The following is an 18053-nucleotide window of genomic DNA, read 5'->3' on the forward strand; positions in this document are numbered from 1 at the left end:
TTTAACTGTATTAAAAAACTCTGAGGTTATTGCACATCGTGATATGTATACCTTGTTCTATTCTTAATCTCTTGTTTTATTGAGACTGAATTATCTTCACACTATAAAAATAAAAATGGCAGAGCACTGAACAGATGGAGAGTTGAAAGAATAAGCTGAGGATTCCACATCTTGGCAGTCTGAAAATATGTTACTACAGTAAACATATTTTTAGCAAACAAATCGTGGAGATTCACATGTTGATCTTGCAAGAGAATTCTCTAGTTTGGCTCATTTGTTCTCTAAGTATAGCTGAACTTCTTTGTAATAGACTACTACTCCCCCACCCCACCCTCACTTTCAAGCCCAGGAGTGAATTTAAGAGCACCAAAGAAATGGCTAAAATTGAAAAATTACAATTATGATTTTGTACTGGGTAAAATGTTTCTAGTCAGATCAGAACACAGATACATGACAGACTATTTTGATTTCTGCTACTGATCTGATTTCTTAACATGGAAATTCTAATATGGAACAATTTCTCCAAAAAGTCATAATTCTGTAATAATGACTGCTGTGAGAAATGGAGTTCTGAAAAATCTGAATATACAATGTGCCATGAGATAATGGCAAACCCACTGTACTTGTAATTTTCTACGATAAATTTTGATATTAATTAAGCATCTTAGCATCAAGGAATCTCAGGGCTGGAATGGAACTTCAGGGCATAGAACAAAGGGTCTCCCCAAATTCTATTACTTTGGAATTACTTTCAAGATATATCTGGATACTGAATATTCAATTTATTCCTTAATAGTTTTTTTTCTGTAAATTAACTTTAAAACTAAAAATTAACTTTTGAAAAATTATCAGCTTCTTGAGGTATAACCTGTATAACGTAAAATTTGCTCATGTAAATTCAATGATTTTTCATGAATTTACTGAGTAGTGCAACCATAACCACAATCAAAGTTTAGAACATTTCTATTACCCTCAAAAGACACCTCCTGCCCATTTTCATTCCTGGCTTTGAATTCTCAGCCCTAAACAAACAGTGGTCTCCTTTTCTTTTCTTTCTTTTTTTTTTTTTTTTTGTCTCTTACAGATTTGCTTTTTCAGGAAATGTCATATAAATGGAAACCTACAGTATGTGGTCTTCTGCGTCTGACTTCTGAGGTTCCCTTTAAAGTCAATCAGTCTGTCCAACCAAAAGCTGGGCTCAGATCCCTTGCTCCTGGGACTCCCGAGGGAGCCGGTGGGCCAAGCCACAGGTGAGATGTCACTGCTGGGTTCTTGAGGGTTCTTGACTGCTGTCAGCTGGCCACTGCCTCATATCGTTTTGCATGACAGAGAAACAACTGATCTTGATCCTTCCCCAAGTTCACTTAGGGAAACCTTGTTATGACTTTAACTTCCTTTACAAAATAAAATTTGACCATTTTCTCAGCACTCCATCACAGTTATGGCCTTTGCACTGAGGCCAATTTGTGTGCTTCACTAAACCATATGACTGATAGGAGTGATTGGCTGAACATATGAAGAGCAGGGATTAAGTGCAAGCTTCTGACCTGCACTTTCTGAGAACTTCTCCTTCAGGAAGAATAATTGCAGTGCCTGATGGGGAATGGAGTGCAGTGGGTGACCAACGCCTGCAAGACTAGGGAAGGCACACTCCCAGTCAGTGTAGCGGGGGCAGCCCTGGCCATGTAAAGGTGTCACAGACTTGTGAATGTTCAGTCTGGAGGGGCTGACTCCTACTTGTTCCTCTGAGAAGTTGGGGGACACTGACTGTGCAGGGTCTTTAGTTAGCAAGCAGGAATTTCCTTCCTTATCAGAATTAACCAAATTGCTCTACCAATTTAGGATAGCCAGTGAAGAACTATCAATCCTGTCTATATCTGGTCTGGGCAAGGATCCCCTGATGAGGCAAATTAAACCTCAGGCTCCACTTCTGGGGTAACTTTCCATCAATTCCCTTAAGTTAAACCTTTGTAACCATACTCGCTCAGTACTCAAAGACTTTGATTTCCTGAAAACTGCCCTAAGGGTCTTGAGAATTACACTGTCACATGGCCTAACCTACATTGCTTTGGACTGGAACTACAATGGTATCTGATTGTCTTCAAACCTCTGGCTTTCATCCTTGATTAAGGAAATCATTCTCGGCAAATACTTTTCTCTGGCTCTTCTGTCTATACAAGAATTTCACCTCTAGCAGAGCACAATATGGCTGGCCACCTCCTATTTGTCCATCGAACTATGGCTTCAGTTCTGAAAACAAACAAAACGGAACTGTAGTCCTATTTCTTTATTGAGAAACTGGCTGTGGTCTCCAGAGGGCTTGAAATACTTTTTTCTTGTTTTAAACAATAAACACTCTCCTTGGGATACTCAGCTAAGCACATCAAGTGTGTTCCAAGAGGCAAGGAGCAAAGGCAAGTAGCCTAATGTTTTTGAGGTTTATCTCTGTCGTAGCATATATCAGGTCTTTATTCAGTTTCCTTGCTGAGTATTGTTTTATTGTATGTATGTGCCACAATTTGATTACCCATTCACCGATTGACAGCTTACTTATTTGTTCACCATTTGATGGTTATTAGAGTTGTTTCCTCATTTTGACTATTATGAATAAATCTGATACAGTGTTTCATTTCTCTTGGGAGAATTGCTGGCCATATGATAAATTTATGTTAAATAGTCAAACTGTTCCCCAGAGTGGCTATACCAGCAATGTATGACAGTTTCTCTATATTCTCCCCAGCATTTGTTATTACCTTTTATTATTATTATTATTATATTATTATTATTATTTTAGCAATTTTGGTCAGTGTGTAGTGGTATCTCATGGTAGTTTTAATTGGTATTTCCTCAATTGCTGATGACGTTGAACATCTTTTCCTGTGATTATTGTCATCTCTGTATCTTCTTTGATGAATATCTGTTCATGTCCATTGCCCATTTTTTAACTGGATTTTTTTAAATATTGAGCTTTGAGAATTCCTTATATATTCTTGACAGAAAAATTTTGTCCAGTAGGTGATTTCAATATTTACTTCCAGTCTGTATATTTGTCTCTCTATCCTTTTAATATAGTTCTTCACAAAGCAATAATTTTTAACTTTGATTTTCATGGTGATGAAAATGAATTTGTTCCTTTTATAGATCATATATTTAGTGTCAAGTCTTAGAACTTTTCATCTAGTCCTAGGTTCCAAAAATTTTATCTAATGTTTCTCTTAAAGTTTTATAGTTTAGCATTTTCTATTCAAGCCCATGATTCATTTTGCATTAATTTTTGTATAAGGTGGAGGGTTTAGGTTGAAGTTTGTTATTTTATTTGTTTGTTTTATCTATAGATGCTTATAGTAGTGAGCTTGGACTACCATAACAAAACATCATAGAATGGTGGCTTAAACAACAGCAATTTATTTTCTCATGGTTCTAGCGGCTAGAACAGGGTTGGATTCTTGATAAAGTCCCCCTCCTTGGCTCACAGACATCCCAGGTCTTGCTGTCTGATGTGGAAGGGACAGAGAGAGACAGAGAGACAGAAAGACAGAGAGACAGAGAGAAAGCCTCTTACTTCCTCTTCTTATAAATCCACCAATCTTATCAGATTAGGACCCTTAGCACCCTCATTTAACCTTATGATTTCATTTAACCTTAAGTACCTCCTAAAAGCCCTATCTCCAAATACAGTCACATTGTGAGTAAGGACTTCAACATATGAATTTTGGGGAGACACAATTTAGTCTATAACAATGTCTTATAGCTCCAGCACCATTTGTTGAGAAGGCTATCTTTTCTACATTGAATTGCTTTCACACCTTTGTCAAAAATCAGTTGGGCATATGCGTGTGGGTTTATTTCTGGTCCTTCTGTTCCCTTAATCTGTGTGCCTATTTCTCTGCCAATACAATACTGTCTTGATTATTGTACCTATATATTAAGCCTTAACATTAAGAATTCTTTATTGTTTATTTATACTTTATTCTTCTTTTAAAATATTATTTTGGCCATTCTAGAACATTTCCCTTTTCATGTAAATTTTAGAATAAACTTATGTGTGTCTACCAAATGATGCTGGGGTTTTTATAGAAATTATATTAAATCTATAGATCAATTAACTCCTATGGACTGACTAAATTCATGCATAAGCTTAGAAAGAAAACTTAAAGCCATAAAGAAGCAGTACAAGAGGAGTACGTAACCTAGGATAGGTTAACGTGCATTTATCAGTAGGAATTCTGCTTTCAGCCAAATGAATCTGAAGCTAACTCTGTCCATGCCTTTGCTTCTAGAATCTACTGTGGGTTCCTGCAAGAGCCTTCCAGAGTCACAGACAAATCAATCTCAAGGCTTGTATTTGAGTCTTCCTTGTTTCTTCTCTGTATAGCCATGGGGGATGAAACTGTAAAGTTTGGGACAAATCTCCAGCCACTGTTAACTTCAGGCAGCCAAATTTCATGAAAATAATATACTTAGAGAACCAGCCAGGGCAAATGGACCCTCTTTATTATTAGCTTTGATTTAGACCTAATCCCTCTGTAGGGCTCTTGGTCCCAAAAAGCAGAGCTGGAAAAATGTTAAGGACTCTCTTTGCCCCTTTAGCTTTACGTCTAGACTAGGAAATACCTCAGCAGACAGATTAAGCCTTGCTTTCCCTGAGCTCCTTTATTGGTACCCTAGTGGCGTCTGCTTGAACTTCCCAGGGCACACATACCCATTTCTTAAACTCACAGGGGAAGAGACATTTACAAAACCAAGTACAGAAGGCAAAAAGTGAGAAGCCAAGAAACACCATGGCATTCGAATTCCAGGTTTGTAGGTTTTTTAAAAAATCATTTTCCTTATCACACCAGAAGCCCAGCCCCAGACCTGTGGCTCCATTTCCCATGGCGTTGATCCAAATCGGTGCTTCAGTGTTCAGTTGAAGTGGAGTTGGGGCAATGGAGTGGGTAGCCTTGGTCTCTCCCTAGAGGCTGCCTTTTCCCAAGCTCTTTCTAGCTGTGCTACTAAATCTGTTTGCCTGTATTGCTGGGGAGATTGAGTTTCATAAATCATCATGCGGTTCACATGGATGCTAACATCAGATAAACTGCCTGACAGGCTAGCTATAACAAATCATTGCTTGTTGCTATGCTGCTCCTTAGATTCTTGAGAGAAAGATTCCACAGTGCAATAACAACCAGTTATGTGTCCCAGGGGCAGCCGGAGCCACAGCTTTCACCTTTCAGTGCCTTTGCTCATGTTGTTGCCTTCTTTTTAGAGAAAAGCCTCTGTCTGCGACCAAACCCAGCTCAGCCGCCTTCTGTGAAGTCTTCCCCACCCCCACCGCTGCTCCCCCAACAAAAGCCTCATAAACCATTCCCTTCCCATTGCCCTAACGGCCCTTTTCTATTATTATACTTCTAGCATGGTTGGTTTTGTTCTTTACTGAACAGTAAACTGCAGGCAAAGGAAGCCAGGGAGTATTTCTGAGCAGTGCAAAAATCCTGATTTGTACTTCAATCAGATGACTCTGGTGGTAATGGAGCATGGAATGGTTTGGAGAAAAACTCGAGGCTGAGTCACCTGTGAAGTGGTTCTCACAATATAAGGGATGATGGGGTTGGATCCAGTGTGGGGGTAGTCAAAACAGAGAATATTGACTTTGTTTCCAACATGTCAGTATGTTTTACCTGAAAAATGTGATTTAGATCTGTTAATTGGGAAAACAGAAGGGATTGTTGTGAGTGGATTAAATGAGACCCGGCATGTACAGCACCTCCCCCGAAGCCTGGTATATAGTAAGCGCTCAGTAACTGCTTATTGCTTCCCTTCCTCCCGCCTGCAGCAGCCATAGTTCTGGGCTCTAATCATGCTCCGAGAGAGGAGGGGAGAGAAAAATGATGTGGGAGCAAACCAGGGCAGAGGACTCATCAGTTACAGGTGAAAAAGATTGACCTAAACTGAGGCAGATGGATGAATGGCCTCTTGCAGCCCAGTGGTATAATATATCTACTCATCCGAGATTTGAATTTTAACGTGGACAACAAGAGGCCACGTTTCTATACTAAAGAAGGTTGTTAAAATTCACGAAGCAGAGAAGCTCTCTAAGAAACAAGATTCATGATGGTCTTTTCACAAGGAAGTAGAAGATTTATTACAAGCAGAGGTTCTAATGTATGTTGTACCCACTGCCCTCCCTCCTTAGGACAGGGAGGAGGGACACCAAGGGCATTCAGATGGGTGAGCATTTAATCACCTCCCTGTTTCTTTTGTTCATGTCTGCTTCGAGCCAGGAAAGGCCAGAATAAAGTCACTCTGACCATCAGCAACTAGTTTGGGGTCTCAGAATCTCTGCCTTTTTAATATACAGTTTGGAGATAATCCTACTTTTCTTGTCTACTCCACAGGGCTTTTGTTAAGATTGAGGCAAGGGAAAGGGAGCTATAGCCTGGTTTTACGTAACCCACCCATTTGCCACAGAGGATTCTTTTTAAAAAAACTAACCTGAACCTGTTGTTTAAGTCTTGAGACAGCTTCCTACTGCCAATAAGAAGTCTGCAATCTTTATAGCATGGCTTTCAGGGCTTGGCATGCTCTGGCTCTACTCTGCCAGCTTCATCTTAGTTCATGTCATCCTTTACTCTCTGAACTCCAGCTTCATTGCCCTTGATTTTAGTACACTTAAGATACCATACCTCTTCCCACCCTAGGATTTCAAACATACTGTTCTCCTGCCTGGAAGACTTGTTCCTCATCTTCACTTGGTTAACACTCACTCTTCTTTTAGGATTTAGCTTAAATTAGCTTTAGTCATACAAATCACAAATACTTATTGAGTGCCTACTATGTGCCAGGCACAATTTTAGATTCTAGGGGCAGTAGTGAATGGAAAGGCAGAGACCCCGGTCCCATGAATCTCATATTCTAACAGTGAGAGACAGAGTAAACAAGCAAACAATGAATGGGCAAGATAATGTCTTATGAAGTTATTGAGAAGGTGATAAAAGGGTAATGGGATAGGAATGCCAGGCTCTCTGGAGGGTGGTAGTTGGGTGAAAGAGGGCAGTATGTATTGATTGGATCATCTCTTAGTGTGAAGCAAATGATAAAAAAAGATGCTCCAAGAATAGAGGCAGCAGCAAGGATAAAGGTCCTGAGGCAGAATTGAGCTTCGTTAAGTCAAGGAAAAAAAGAAGGCCTAGATTTTTAGCACACAGAGACAGTGATAGAGAAGTATACCATAGGTCAGAGAGGTGGCTAAGGCAGATCAACTAGGACATTATAAGCAATGGGTAAGGGGCTCAGATTAAGAATAAATGGAACATTTTGATTTACATTTACATTTTTAAAAGATTACCTTGTATGCTATGTGCAGACTAGCTAGTAGAGATGACAAAGAGAAAACATGGGAGAAGAACTTTTGGAGATGCCTACAGAAGGCAGTGTGGACATGGTAGTGGTTCAGACGAGGGTAGTATTGGTGGAATTGAAGAGAACTGGGGTGTATTTTAGAATTAGGACCTGTAGACCTTGTTCACAGACTGGATGGTGGGGTGAAGAAAACAGAGGAGGCAATACAGAAAATAAAGGAGAAATATTCCTGGGAAGAAATTAAGATTTCAGTTTCTGCTATTCTAAATTACTTTCTTACAGAAGACTTTCCTGATCCCCAGTCCTGGTTTGAGCTTTATATTGGATGCCCCTAGAGTAACCTACAGCTTTTCTTTGTAATACTCCTAACATTTATCATTTGCTGTTATTTGTTCAAAAAATTTCCCCTGTTAGACCTGAGGGGAGGAGCCTGCTTGTCTTGTTCAATCCTGTTTTTCCAATGCTTTTCACAGTGCCTGGCATATAAAGGTAATTTATAGTATAATGTAATAGAACGGTATTAACAAACTGAAAAGTAATATTGCTGTACCAGATACTATTATGAGTAGTTTACATGCATTAATACATGTAAATGAATACTAGAATCATGTCCATTTGACAGATATGTAAAATGAGGCATAGAGAAAGTAAGTAAACTTGCTTATGGTCACACAGCTAGCAAACACCAATAAATGAATAAACTTTTTTTTTTTTTACACAAACAATATATTTTATGCTTCACACCACCACAGTGTGGTAGGCTTATGTTCTCATTTTTCAGATGAGGCAGGGAAGACATAGAACTGTCAATATCAGGAAGAAGAGTCAATAGGATTTGAACCATCCAGAGGCTAATTGAGAAAGGCTATTATGGAGGTACCATAGCATGTTAGTTGAGAGCACTCATTTTGGGGCTGGGCTGGCTTCCTTTGAAATGCACCCCTGCAATTTACTGTGTATGAGAACTTGCCCAAATTTCTTAAAGCAACTGTGCCTCAATTTCTTCATCCGTAAATTGTGCCACTGTTAATAGTACCTATCCTCATTTGGACCAGATGTGACCATATTTGTAGCACACTTAGAACAGTGTAACTGTTGTAGGAAGAAACTATAGTTTGCCTACAGGAGATGCCAACAAGAGAGGGTTCTTTGCTTCCTTAATCTTTCCATAGGGCATTCATTCTGGATTGAGGTATTACAATTAAAGAATCATTGGGGTTAGAGTTGACAGTCACCTGATGCACCACCTCCTACTCATTAATTAGATAAGCAAACTGTGGATGCTATAAAGATGAGTGTGGTGAGGTACGACAATATCCTGGAGAGTTTCTTGGAGAAACATGAGACCTTCTGTATGATAGAGGTATAAAAAAGATTAGAAATATAATATACCAAGCTAGAAAAATCAGGCATCTTTTGTTATTGAAAGAAAAACCTTCCCAATAATTTCTAAAACAATCTCTTGATTTTCTGTGATTCGAGGGCCAAAAAGAGCAGAGATTATTAGAGTGTTTACTTACTTTCTAATTTTATCCTCCTACCAATCAAAAAAGAAGCCTGGGTAGCTTTGTTTCGCTTTTTTCTCTTATTCCTTCTTCCAGTATCTGGTGTAGGTGTTAATGAAAAGTGAATTGGTCAAATCCCAGCTGATTAGGAGGAAACAGAAAAAGAATAAAAATTCAGGGTCATCAGGTACCAAATAATCAAGATTGCCTGTGTTAAGCTGACTTAACAATAAGGTGTCTGAAAAGTCAGTTCTGCTGTTTTTTTTAAAGAACTTTCTCCAACTTGCTTTCCTTTCTGTCAGGCAATAAGCTCAATGACATCAGCTTTCATTTCTACTCCCACAATATAAATTTCATTTATCCAATCCCTGGTCCACTGTGCAAATCTGGCATCAGGAAAGAAATGTCCTGATCTGACACATAATGCAAGTCAAATTACTTGAAATTCAGTTTGAAACTGTTGTCTGGAATCACTGACACAACTCAGGGCTAGATATGTATAAGCTGACGCAAAACCTGCAATCCACTGGTGGAATTTTACCCAGGGCTGGGGATATGCAAATTGCTGCAATTTTTCCGGATAGCAATTTAGAAATACAGATCAAGAACTTTAAAAATGCTCATACCCCTTAACCCAGTAATTTCACTCTTAGGAACTGACCCTGAGGAAATATTGAGAGACAAGGGCTAAGGTTAATGTACAAGGTTGTTCCCTGCAGCACTATCTGCAACTACAAAAACAAAACAGGAACCAAAGAAAATATCCAACAATTATAAATTACATCATATTTCAATTAGCCAAATATGTGGTTGTTTAAAGAAACGTTTAGCAGCATGGGAAACATATGCCCAATATGAACACGGGGACAGAGGGAGGACCTAAGTTCCAAAACCATAAGCAATAAAATACAATTCTCATTTTGTGGGTCAATTTTATATATTCTTTATCTCTCAGTCTACCTAGAGGATTTATGCCTAGAAAAATAACAGGAAACAAATAAATACATTAACAGTAATTTCCTTGGAGTATTGGTCTCATCATGTTTTTCATCTTTACACTCTTCCATATTTTCCAAATTTCCTATAGTGAACATGTTATTTTAAATGTAAAAGGAATTATAAGTAATATCTGCTTCGGAAACAAGCAGATATTCTTTGAAATGCAAAATACTCCTATTATATCATCTTACTGCCTTCATTTTCCCTCTCCTTCAACTTTTCTGAACCATTCTTTCATTACATAACCCTTCGCTTTAAAAGATTCTCTGGCTCCTGTGTGCGTGTTTGTGCGTGTGCGTGTGTGCATGCGCGGGTACGCGCACACACGCACATGCGCACACGCGTATAATGGTTTAACTCCTTAACCTGGCCTTCCAGGTCTTTGTCAATCTAGTCCCAGCATACTGTCTTGTGTTTTTATTAGCATTTTTTTTTTCTCCTCAAATCTTCATTCCACAGATATTTATGAAGCACCAACTCTGTGTCCGTTTGGTTCCACGCTTCCCTCCTATGTCCCTTTACTCTCTACATATTTCCTCTATCCCAGACCAGTCTCATAGGCTCCCACCTTTAAGTCTCTATCCCTTGGTACGATCCTTCTGGGCCCATTGCAGAATACCCGATGCACGCGCAAAATCCTCTCAGAGACTTTCACTTATCTCCCCATTTGGAGCACATGTTTCAGAGACTTAGGCAAGTGCCTTACTCCCTCCTTGCTTCAGCTTTCCCATTTATATAATGAGAATTGTAGTAGAAACACGTGACTTCTTCTCTACATTCATTGTAAAAATCGAAAGAGCTAATAGATTAAAATGCTTGGAACAGCATTTGGCATAATTTAAGCATTCAAGAAATGTTCCTTCTACATATTAGAGACTGTAAGTTTCCTAAAAGTAGGACCCTAATCTCATTCTATTTTATAACTCCTGTGGGACTTGGCATCTTGCTTTGCCTCCAATTGAATACTCAATGAATATTTGAGTAAATGTATGAATGAATGACTGTTATATGAACCTTTACTGAGAATAAGCCTCACTCTTCTGGGCATCCTGTGACTGTAAAATGTACCCACATCATTCATGTGGTCAGTATCTGTGCTAATCGTCGTGATCACAGGCAGACTGTCAGTACCTGTACAACCCTGCTTTTGCTCTGGAAGCACTGTGGGGTAGATGCTTGATATCCTGCCCCTCCCAGATTCTACACTGTTCATGTTTTTCTGTGGCAAGCTGCAAAATGATGACCTTATATTTTCCAATCTTACTAATTTTCTTGGCCACAAGCCTGAAGAAAATTGCATTATCCCTTTCATTTTAAGTCCACACATTGTATTATCCCAAATGAATGTTTCGACTGTGGTTGAATTGCAGGGGGCCACCTATTCATTTCATTTGCCAGTTAGCAAAAAACAAACAAACAAAGGCACAAAATAACCAATTTATTTGCATGACCACTATGTGCAGGATACTGTGATAACATTTTTATACATTTATCCTAGTGAAAAATGTTAAAGACACAGAAGCTGTGTGGTCACAGTCATATCTTTTTGTCCCTCTGCGCCTCAGCTTGTTTCCCTAGGCCACACTATTTTCCACCCAGATGCTCTCCTATTCTCTGGCCTGACTGCTGATTGTCTACTGGAAAAGTCTACTTGCATGTACAAAGCGGAGTTATCTCCTACCCTGAACTGCTCTTCCATCCATGTCCCCACCATCCACTCAGCTGCTCAAATCAGAAACCCAGGGAATATCCTCCATGTCTGCCTCTCTCCTCACACATAATTCATCACAAAATCTAAGTGCCTGTAACAGTTTTTCACCGGGATAAATGTAGAAAGAGAAGACTATGAACAAATACATAAATATTATATGAGCTTTTTCTCCTCCTCTGGAGGAGAATTAGCAGGCACTCCAAGGGTAGAATCACAGGCAATCATGTTTTTTGTCCCATGCTTAGTAAAGTGGCCATGTTCTGTAAAAATCTCCCCTGCTACTCTTGGTCTCCTCATCCAGCGTAATTTTCTTTGTAACACTTATCGCTGCCTGTAGTTATATAATATTTATGTATTTGTGCATAGTGTCCTCACCCTACTCTCCACCCCATCAGAATACAAGTTCCACTAGGAAAGGGGCTCAATCTGTTGCATTCATCTCTATATCCTCAGCACCTAAAAAAGCCCCAGTACCTAGTAGGCCCCCATTTGGCAGATAGATGAATGGATGGTTGAATAAATGAGTAGATAGAGAGCCCAATAAATGTTGGTTATTACTAATAACGTCATATTTTTCAAATGCCTCCCTTTAGATTAGGGCCCCATTAAGTGGTTCACTTATGTTCTAGGGTCTAGAACCTGCTTTTTTCTTCCACACATGGAAACTTCTATGGCCTCTTCAAGCTACTGGCCCATGCTTGTGTAGCAGTTCCAAGGCCTTTTGGTGACACTATCCTCCCCGACTGTGTTCTGGGGAAGTATGAAGGCTACTTGGGAACTTTTCTTCTGATTATGTTAGGAAATTGTTACCTAGGATCTGACACCCCAGGAAGCTTTTCTGCTTCAGACCTGATGAAGCCAACCACAAAGGGACAAGTTTCCTGGCAACAATCGGGGTATCACATTTTCAAGTGTATTTGTAGTTCTTATTTTTGATCTACACAGAAAAGTTGGTTGATAGTTCTGACTTAAGAACAAGATCTTACCTTCAGATTTCTTTGAATTATGCTCTCCCTTGAGAGAGTGGGCTTGGGAAGTAGAAACATGGGGTTATGCTCTTGGTTTTTGTGGGCAGGAAATCAGGGCTTTTGGAATCAGGCAAATCTAGGCTTGAATCTTGATTCTTCTCCTTACTAGCTCCATGCCTTAGGAAGAGATTTAGCTTTTCTGAACCTCAATTTCCTGTATAAAATGTAGCTTCCCTCATTAACATGTAAGTATTTACCACCTATTAAATTCCAGGCATCATTCTAGACATTAAGACTATACCAGTGAGCAAAAGCTGCATATGACTTCATGCTCATAATTTTAAAATCTATCTGGATGGAAAAACCATTAAATAAATACTAATGCAAAGGGGAAGGATGGGATGTGATGGGAACTTACAATGAGGATGTAACCCAGTCTGGACACTCAGGGAAGATTTAACTGAAGCAGTTAGAGATAAACTGAGTTAGGCAAAGAAAAGATGTGAGTGAGTGGACTGCAAAGAAAGAGAAAAAAGTTTGGGTCTTCTATTGAGCTGTGGTTTAGGGCTAGAGAATAAGATTATGCTTTTACAAGAGGTTTGATAAGACTCTTAGAATAAGCCATGCCACTTTGGGGACCAGATTTGAGACAGGCAATTATCTCAACTTCTGCATGAAAACCTTACATTCTCCAGCATTGGGAAGAGCATCATGTGAACTTGGCTTTAGAGCTCCCTGTTGGGGGATTGAGCAGATCTAGAAGAATGTGGAAGATGCCAAGTTGGACTGTAGTTTGTTGATTAGTTTGTGTATAGTTGTAACCCAAGGAGCTCTCAGAAATTATTGGTGAGAGTCGGGGTGGCAAGTGCTATATTACTAAGTGAGGGCAAGAATGGGGTCTTTTATATAAACTGTTTCCTCTTGAGTTTGAGACAATTAAAGGAGCAACATGTCTCTAGTACAGTTTAGTAGCTCAACTGGTACAGTAAGTCCTTACTTAATGTTGTTGATAGGTTCTTGGTACTGCGGTGAAATGACATGTAACAAAATCAATTTTACCATAGGCTAATCAATATAATCAAGAGTTAAGTTTCTACAGCATCTCATCTACTTTATAACAAAACAGTATAGAATGAAACATTATTTGAGGGCCTGATAATAAACTGGTCACCGAGAATATGATCATGGCAATAATTTTATATCATTAAAATAAAAATATTTTACAAATATTAACTCATATAATATGCATAACAGCACTATAAGTCTATTTATTTTCTACTGCTGTGTAATAAATTATCACAAACTTAGCAGCTTATAATATATAATACAATTATCACCTCACATTTCCTATACGTAACAACACTCTAAGGGAGGAACTATTATTACCCACATTTTGTAAATGAGGAAATAGCGATACTTAGCCGAATTCACATGATTAGGCTAGGCACAGCATAACAGGATCCTCTGCTCACAATCTCACCAGGCTGCAATCAAGGTATCGGCTGGTTACATTCTCATTTGGAGACTCGTCTAGAGAATATGTTTCTAAGGACATTCGAGTTGTTGGTAGAATTTATTTTCTTGCATATGTATCACTGTGGGCCCCAGGCTTTTGCTGGATGTTGTCCGGAGACTGTCTTTGTGTTCTAAACACCATCCACAGTCCAAGGCTATTCCCAGTTCCTTGCCATGTGGGCTTCTCCAACATGGCTGCTTACCTCACTGAACTCACAAAGAGCTTAAGCGCCAGCTTGTCAAGGCAGTCTTATTAGTGTAACATAATCACAAGAGTGACTTCTCATTACCATTGTTGTATTCTATTCTTTGAAGCAAGTCACAGTCTCTTCTCTTTGACCCCGCTCAAGAGGAGGAGATTTTACAAAACTGTGAACATAAGTAGGTCGGCACCATTGGAGGTCACTTTGGACACATATGTAACAACACTCTAAGGGAGGAACTATTGTTACCCACATTTTGTAAACGAGGAAATAGCGATACTTAGCCAAATTCACATGACTAGCAAGCAGGAGAGCCTGACTTCAAATTCAGGAAGCCTGGCCCCAGATTCTATGCTCTTGAGACTCTGTCACCATGAGGCTCTGTCACCATGCATCACTGAAGAGAGTCCAGTCTGTATTTCTCCTGTCATAAACTTTGGCATTTTTTTTGTATTCTGAATCATTGTTGTCTTCCATCTTTAAACAATAATCCTGATAACCTCCTATCTGTGTTATATTCGCAGCTTTAAACACATTTCATATTCCCCAGTGATGCAAGGAAGGAGATTGTATCACCATTTTCCAGATAAAGGACTGAGGTTTAGAGAGGATAAATCCCAGCACAACTATGGAATAGAAATGGGGCTCAATCAAGAGCTTTTAGTTCCATCCTCCATCATTATGCCACTATGAACACTGTAAGGAAGTTACTTCAATACTTTTATTTTCCCAGATAATAATGAAGATGTCACAATATGTCTGAACGGTAATGAGCTGTCTGTATTCTCCATGCTGAGGTGACTAGCTTGTGGCTGGCAGCCCTGGCATAGTTAGACCCAAATAGAACTTTTTATAACCAATTTCTAGTTACCAATATTTAAAAATTGTCAGATTTCCCATAAAAATCAGAAAAAATAAATTGTAACACTGAGTCCACATCTCCCAATAGAATTTAGTAGAGGCAGCTTGCTACAGATTGGACATAACCTTTCCTTACACCATAATTTAGACTCTGTACTCGCCCTCTGTGGACCTTGCATTTGAGATCCTCTCATTTTAAAGATGAAAAAAAGGTACAGTCCACAGAAGTTTCCAGAGGCCTCCAGCTAGTTAAGAATGGCAGAACTGATATCAAAGTTAGTACCTTAAGGAGTGCCTCTACCAGCAGGACATTTTCAAGCAACGATTTCAAACATGTGACAAATTGCCTTGTTCTCAAATAGCCCGGCTTCATAGCACTACTTAATTCACATTTAAATTACACTGGGAACAAATACATTTCACAATGTTCAGCTCCAGGTTTCAGAGAAAAACATACTAATAGAGGACTGCAATTACAAATAATTTCTCTCAATCCCTCTCTTTCTCTCCCACTCTAAATTAATGACCATTTTTACGAAGAGGCCACATGAGCTTTCAGAGCAAAAGGAGTAAACAGGAGGACATGCATTAATGTGGCAGGCTAGTTACCTCCCACGCCTGAGTTTAGAGCTCTTAGAAATGGAATTTTTTAACTGTGCTTCTCCTGCAAATATCACGGGAACATAATCTCCCAGAGTCCAGAGGCAGTGAGTGTTGGGTAGAATGACATTTGCATTAGTCTTTGAGTAAATATCCAAGACAGGTAAAGAGGGAAGGAAGCATCAGTCCAATTTAACTAAGCGGTTGAGGGCTCACTACGTGCCAGTTATTGTGAGCTTTGCTTTCACAGTCATTGCTCGCACAGTTATTTTATTTTATATACACAACTCACAAAATTGTGAGCAGAAAAAAAAAGCAAAGAAGGATACACACAGGATTAAACTCATATTTTTTGACCCTGAGTTCATCTGGGTGATGTCAGGCGGATCTAGTGGAGAACCTCAGCTTCAGTGACCTCAGTGTGTGACCTTAGGTTATTGATTTAACCGTTCTGAGCTTCATCTGTTCCTCACCTGTTAAATCCCATATGCTAGATGCACAATACATTTATAGTTCTTTTCTTTCAATTAGACCATGTGGTTCCTTTCTGGGGTTACTTTAATGTTAAATAAAATTGAAAAAGCACTGCGGTTGGTGTCAGAAAACTTGGATTCTAGTCCCCACACTGTCCTTTCCTGCTAAGACTCATAAGAAAATTATCTCCCCCCACCAATTTGAAAAATAATATATGCACATGTAATATAATTCAAACTGCATTAAAAGTTATAAAATGAAAAGCAGGTGTTCCCTCCCCACTAAATTACCATTCCCTCCTCAGGGCCAATGTCTAGTAACAATTACTCGAATACTCTTCTAGAAGTTTTTTATTTCACAAATGAACACACACACACACACACACACACATACACACACACACATTCTCTCTCTCTCTCTCTCTACCCTCAAATGGAAGTAAATTTTTAAAAAATCTTGGATATATGGTGTGTTGGCCCATATTACCTCATTATTTTAATATACCTGGGCCCATATTAAGTCATTAAAGCAATTTCCAGTCTTTTGTTAATAATAGCAATAGCTGATATTTATGGATTGCTTATCATGTTCCAGGCACTATTCTAAGTACTCTATGAGTATTAATCTTTTTAACAAAAACATCCTGGGTAGAAGCTATTATTATCATCCCCATTTTATATTGGAAGAAAACAATGTCCAGAAAACTTCAGTGCTTGACTTATAGATACACAATAAGTGGCAGAGATGAGATCCATATACATCTCTTTCCACATAGTTATATACATTTGTCAGAGTATCTGGCAAATGATGGCTCTTAAAGTAGCAGTTTAAGCAAATTGCACTTTTGAAAGATCGGTATGATAGCAGGGTGGAGAATAGACCTATCTTAGAGCACCTATCCCACTGTGCTGTGCTTTTTAATTTTCTTTCCTGTCTCCCTTGTTAGATCCCCTGCTTCTTGAAGGCGGAGGCAACAGGGCCAGCATATTGCCGACTCTTAAAAACATTTATGGATGATTACTGAAAAACAGGGAAGCCTTTAATGGGAGTGGTATTTGGTATTTTAAAGGGTGGATAAAATTTTGATAGAAGGAAATTGGAAGAAAATTACCTCGTTTGAAGAAAAAGCAAAGGAAAGACTACATAGGCTATTTGGCGGAACAGCAAAATTGTCCAGGTTGGTCGGGGAAAGAGTGCATGGCGTGATGTGCTCACAGAGGATACTGGAAAGGGAATCTGGAGGCAGAACATGGGGAATTCTAATGCTATTCTGAGTTTGTGAGATCTCTTCCAGGCCACATCCATTAACCTGGAGGGCAAGACCGATGAGCGGCTATGGAACATGCCCTCATATATACACAATACTGATGTCAAATACTTAAATTTATTGAATCTCATTTTACAAAATTGTATGGATCGCCACATCAGGTTTCTTTCCTTTCTTCCTTTCTTCCTTTCCTTCTTTCCTTCTTTCCTTCTTTCCTTCTTTCTTTCTTTCTTTCTTTCTTTCTTTCTTTCTTTCTTTCTTTCTTTCTTTCTTTCTTTCTTCTTTTTGATGTCAAATGGATGGCAGGTTTTTCAGTATCAGCAGCCTGAGAAATATAATATTAGTGTAGTGGGCGTATTTTCAGTTTTCATTTATTTTAATCTTCACCAACTCCCTGAATTCACTGTCTGACATATTTATTTTTCTAAGCTCTGGGCCTGTGGACCCAAGTTTATGAATGTAGCTTATAGATGTACTATTCAAATTCATTTATATACAAACATACCTCTCAGTGGATTTTGTTACATTTCTGTTAATCTTGAATTTCGTGAAGTTACTGAGACATCTGACAACACACATTATTTTTCAATAAATGCTAACATTTTTCAA

Source organism: Rousettus aegyptiacus, unplaced genomic scaffold (genome assembly GCF_014176215.1).
Source record: "Rousettus aegyptiacus isolate mRouAeg1 unplaced genomic scaffold, mRouAeg1.p scaffold_m13_p_1, whole genome shotgun sequence".
Classification (NCBI taxonomy): Eukaryota; Metazoa; Chordata; class Mammalia; order Chiroptera; family Pteropodidae; genus Rousettus; species Rousettus aegyptiacus.